The sequence below is a fragment of the Geotrypetes seraphini genome, chromosome 10, assembly GCF_902459505.1.
Source record: "Geotrypetes seraphini chromosome 10, aGeoSer1.1, whole genome shotgun sequence".
Taxonomy (NCBI): Eukaryota; Metazoa; Chordata; class Amphibia; order Gymnophiona; family Dermophiidae; genus Geotrypetes; species Geotrypetes seraphini.
In genome coordinates, this window is record NC_047093.1 from 57,805,453 (window position 1) to 57,811,452 (window position 6,000).

Sequence of the window (6,000 nt, forward strand, 5' to 3'; positions counted from 1 at the left end):
TGTGAGAGGGTCAGTGATTACTGGGGGAGTGTGTGGGGGTCCTTACTTTGTCTCTGCAGTGGTTATCTCTGATCACTTTGGATACCTTTTTGGCACTTATACCTGCTTTTACATCGTCTAACTCACAACGTATAAGTTTCGTCCAGGAAGTCTTGTGAAACATTCAATTATCCCTGCAGAAAGACTAAGTCTAGGTCAGCCCACATCCCGCCCAAATACCGCCCTAACCACTCCTCCAGATACGCCCCTTTTAGCTCTGGACACAGAGGGATTCAGGGGCTCCAAAAGTCCCTGGATACGTCCAGAAAGTCAGTTTCATTATCGGCACTTGAACGACCTGTCATTTAGGTCATCCAAGTGCCGACTTGGCAGGTTTTTAGACCTGTTTAAGTTTCAATTATGAGCCCTATACTGTATGTAAATGTTTCTTGAGGTGTGGTTTTGGGTGGAGCAGTGGTAGTTTCAGTGTATTGACAGTTCTATCTTATAAATTGTAATGATTGGGTTAATCTCCACATCGTGGACAAACTTTTTAGTGATCATTCTGATTAATGTGTTCAGTAAGTGACAGTCATAATTTATAAGATAGAACAGTCAACCTATACTGTATTGATCAAAGTATTAAGACTCCTGAGGCTGGCCTTTGGGCCGAAACACCTAGTGTCGAGTCTTCATAGAATAAAGATATCGAGTACCACTTGGTTGCCTTCTCTGCTATAAAATTACCCATATCACATCCCTTGATCAAGAATATCCTTTCCACTGAAATGTAAACACACAGAGACAAATGATCTAAGTCTCTCAGTTAAAAAAACAAATCTGCATAGAACATACATAATATTTATGAAAAGTATGTGTTCAGTCCCTAGCAGCTTCTATTATGATAAATTGGCATTTTTACACATGAAACTAAGAATGCTTTCAAAGTCAAACTACATTATAAAATCCAATTAAGGAACAATACACAACTAAATGGTTGCTCATGGAAATTGTATGTATATGGCCTTTATTGAAAACAAAAAAAGAAAAAAAAAATCTACAGCACATAATCAGGCACTTATAAAAAATCATTTGTTATAATATAACACATAAACACTCAATGCAACTGAGAAGGGGTAGAAACATTTGTTATGTGAAACATATGAGGGGCTGGGAGGTTCTCTGTTTTGGGTATTATTGGCAAATCTTTTGGGTTCTTATTTTGAAGCCTGTCACATAACAAATGACACTTTTTTACCAGCAAACACCTCCTATACACACTTAGCTTACATAAATCACAAGAAGTTTTATTAAATGCAAAAGCAAACGCATAAAAAATGCAAAAATGTTGGAACTGCTGATATGGAAGCACTTTTGTAAGGCAAATTATCATAATTGTTTTTTTTCTGTTACTCCATTCTCCAATCCTTTCCTCCCTCCCCCTCCAGTGCAGTCTCTCGGTGCCAAGGGGCCTCTAGACTGCCAGTAACTGAACCAATATCATGTTTAGAAACATATCTATTGGGGGCAATGTCTCAAAATGAGTTAGGTTTACACATACCATGACCACATTGAATCTTACTCCTAAGTCACTCAAATTTCCTGTGAATGCTTTATGCAGCCTCCAGTACAGCAACTACAAATTTCTTTTCAGACCCTCAGTGTAGCTCTAGTATAGAATTTAAAAATCCAAGAGAAACAAGATAGTGAGTGCTATTATTTTAATCTGATGTCATAGATGAAGTAGACATTTATATGAGGGTTCTAAAGATTATCATCACTGCTGTCTGGATGACAAGATGCATGCAACCTTGAGATGACCTTGGCACTGTTGGGATTTCAGTGTACTACTACTGGGCTGGAGGCTTCTAATGATGAGTCATGTGCTGTGCCTGTCTAATACTGCAGTCAGTTTCAAATTATAAGAAGCAACGTTAGAAAACGGCTTCAGTTCTATATTATTATAAATATTTAGTACAATGAATGAAAGCTAATATCAAAAGCAATCATTTTGTTACACAAATGCAGGTGGGGGGGTATTTTTCAAAAGTATATTATCTTTAACAAACTATTTTGAGTTTCCAGTATGAAGTGGCACATCTTTAATACTTCAAACACTTGTCAGCATTAACATGGGATACAATTTGACCTTTGACCCCTCTCCCCAGTAATGTATTATGACATCGCAAACACGGATCTGTGATGTCACAAGAAGTCATCATCACTTTCAGAACAATGCAAGCATTACAAAAGTCAGTGTACAAAGCTTCTGTAAAAGCACAGTTGGAATGCCCGTTATTTAAAAAGACTAATGGGGAAGGGGTTTGTCAAAGCAACATATAATTAACAAACACAATATTGTGCACAATGTAAAGAAAAACAGCAAAGTACAAATACTCAGTGGAATAACTATTCCTTCTTATACATCAGTGTGGTTTCAGTCAAAAACAATTCCTCATGAAGTAGTAAATCAGTGCCACTAATTGCACAGCTCATATTTTAAAAAGTTCAATTATTTCCTGCCAGCCCCATATTCTGCCACTGCTGTTAAAACCTCACAGTATGCTTTACCACTCAAGCATTAATTACTGTGCTCCTGTCTAAACCTGGCTCAATGTGCCGTCTCCCTAAATCAGCACAGTGCAATGAGAAAGCATTCCCATAGGACACCGCTTCCTTAGAAAGTCCATGAAATTAATGACACTTTTATGTGGCTGATTACGGCTGGCAATTGTTTTCTATGATGAAGGTTTACAAAGACTTCCTCCCCTCGCTCCTCTAACCCCCTCCCCCCCCCCATTGCTACCATACTACCCACGCAACGCTGGAAGGGTCACAGCCACTGCACAGTGCATCGGAGAAAACAAGTTTAGCTTTGCAAGAAATGAACAGAAATATCACATTATAGTCGCTGCTGCCGTTGCTGAAACCATCACAAAACTAGTATTTACAGGAATAAGCTTTTTTGAGCTGACTTGCTATTAGGCTCTTTTTAGAGACACAATTCAGGATCTGAAAGGTGCATTAAATCTCACAGCGATAGGATCCCATTCCTAAATTACTTTGCCAGCAAATGCTGGGGATTAATACAATCCATCCTCCCTTCCCTGCTCCCACCACCATGACAATTTTGTTTTCCATGTATGCCGTCGAGATATGGCATAAACTTTGAAAGCATTAATAGCCTTCTTACCAGCTCATTTTCTCCGGTTGCAGGCCAGATGTGCTAAACTGTCAAAATGCAAGATTCAGGAACCTTCATTCCTGAATAAGTGAGAAGCACTTGAGAATATCACTTGTTTAATCCTACAGATGCACAGAGGAGGAGGATGTGAGGGTCACACTCATGTCACATTTCTTCATGTCTGTATCAGACATATAAAAACTGTTTTGTAGAGCTAATGTCATTGAAATAAGAGCCTTTACTGATAACTGTAATATAAATGCATCAAGCATGAGGCCAAATGAGATATACAGTATAAAGAGATGAATTAACACATGACCGCTGCCCGTTTTAATTCATTATGTTAATCAGGTTTTCCATTCCGCCTTTACTTATTCCAGGGGTGTCCAATGTCGGTCCTCGAGGGCCGCAATCCAGTCGGATTTTCAGGATTTCCCCAATGAATATGCATGAGATCTATTTGCATGCACTGCTTTCATTGTATGCTAATAGATCTCATACATATTCATTGGGGAAATCCTGAAAACCCGACTGGATTGCGGCCCTCGAGGACCGACATTGGACACCCCTGACTTATTCAGTCCAAAGTCGAATTATATTACAAGAGGTTGGGTCAGTTACCCAGGAAGTTACAATGGCCAATTTAACACGGACATTCAATAGGGTTGTTACTAGTACAGGTAGGTCATTACAACTATTAATACAGTTAGGTCATATCATGTGATTTAATTTGGACAGGAAAAAAAAATTTAACCAGCTTCATTCCTGTACACTTCATGAACTGACTTGGATCATTACTGCAGTTACATAGCATAGAACAAGCATCTGCATGCCTTCGAGCAATGATTTCTTTGCTATGATTAAAAAAAAAAACCCCAAAACCTGCAACACTTTATCCAGTTACTGGGAAAATATCTTCTTTGGGACTCATTTTAATTAGAATTCTCCATAGCCTCCTTCTCCAGTCTCTCCTATACACCGACACCCCATGTACTTGTACTGTATGTAGCACCATATTGAGAAGACCAGACAGATTTCAAAATAAAACCCAGTGCCTCTAGATTATAAAACTGCAGGATGTAAGGTTTCTTAAGTGTATCTGTACAGCGCTGTGTAGGTCTAGTGGCTTTCTAGAAAAACCTAAGGATTTAGCTCATGTCTTTCTCAGAAGTTCAGATATAATAGGTAGTTTTTTGTGCCGGTAGAGCTTACAATCTATTTGTACATGAGGCAATTAAATGATTTAACAATACTAACAGAAAGGTGAAAAGGTGAGTCAAAAATGTTGCTTTTATGGCTGCTTATGTGTCTATGCATGTTATTTATTTACAAGCCGCAAATAAAGCTAAATGCATTTAATTAACTTACATTTTCGTCTTACATTTACAAAATGTTCAAAGCAAAGTACAAGAGTTGACCAAATTACAAAGCACATACCCTATAACAAAAATCTGTCTACCTTTGGAGAACTTTAAGGGAAAGAGTTATATGATGCTAAAGTAGCAGAAACATCCTGGAAAATGACTTGTCAGTACACTTAACCTGCAGTCAAAGCACACACTTTTAGCTTGGAGATCTAAACTTCTAAAGCTTATGAAGACACAACACAGAATAATCCAGCATCCACCGTGTGCTTTTTGTTTTGGGCTAAAGTTCCCATCTGTAAAGCTAACAGTAGGTATTTGGAGGACCAGATCGTTACCACAAAGCAAAGCATGAGCAGATGGGCTTTAAGCTCTGAGACACTTGGAATGACTTGAAACTCTGCAATCCTAGCCGCTGATTTTTATTTTTTTTAATTGAAGCCCGGTTCAGATTTACTAAGAGGAAGCTCATCTGTCAAAGCCAAACAGCTGGCTAGAGATGCACAACTGTTTCCCAAATTCCTACCATACAAAAAGGTAGGTCAGCCTAAGGTAGTCCAATAAAAAGCCTATCTTCTCCTTTTTGGTTTTATTTCTACGATTTACTCCCAAACCCTCAACATCCATCGGGATATAGGTTGCGAGATACCCCCCCAGGGACCCCCGAAAAGGGTCGGCGCTTTTACCTTTAACCATTGGAAATGTGCTTCGAAGGACGCGGAGCCGAATCCCTCTCCCGGCCTGGGAATGAAGCCCTGCGCGCGGCTCCCGGGGGCGGGCCTGGGCTCGCGCTTCGTCCTCTTATTCGCCGCCACTGCGCCACGCGCCGGGACCATCGCCAGCCGGCATTCTCCCGAGGCTCCGGCGCCGGAGAGAGGAAGGACCAGCTACAGCCTTTTAGACTCTGCCTCCTCCTGCGGCGGCGACTAGCTTGGGGGAGGAAACGGGGGGCGGACCGGGACCACAGCACGTGCAGGCGAGCCGCAAAACTTGGGCCGATCCCCTCTTCTCACACCCACCGAGGAGCTGGAGTAAACAGGATGGCGCAGAACCCCCCCCCCCCTCACCTATGCGATGCTGCAGGCTCGGGGTGGGGCAGTTCCTGCATATCGCTAACGGCTCTGCTAGTCGCAGTTTCTACGACACGATTGAGAGGGGTTTGGGGGCATTTGCGAGTCTTTCTGATGTTTTAGCGGTTTTGGTGTCCCGCAGGATCTCTCGGAAAAATGCGAGAGCTGCAGCTCGGAGCCCCTCCCCCCCCCCCCACCCGCTTCTCTTCCTTTTCAGAACTGACGTCCCTCCCTTGGCTCTTCCCTCTCCATCAGTGACCTCAGTGGCTGCTTTATCTTATACCTTCATGAATTTCCCCCATCCCTTCCTAAAAGATTTCTGCCGTTTTGTGGTTCCGGAAGTGAGATGCAATGAGTAGTAGAGCATATTGCAGACGAGTGCTGTAGTTAGTTGATGGTAAGT

General features: G+C 41.5%; 1 protein-coding gene across 1 annotated transcript in view; it reads right to left on the reverse strand.

Moving 5' to 3' along the window:
• FAM163B (family with sequence similarity 163 member B) overlaps positions 1-5,744 on the reverse strand; it is a 74,226-nt gene extending 68,482 nt beyond the window's left edge. Inside the window, exon 1 of the mRNA XM_033960018.1 lies at positions 5,214-5,744. The gene's annotated coding sequence lies outside the window, so the exon portion shown is untranslated. The remainder of the gene's footprint in view (positions 1-5,213) is intronic.
• Positions 5,745-6,000: the final 256 nt, after the last annotated feature.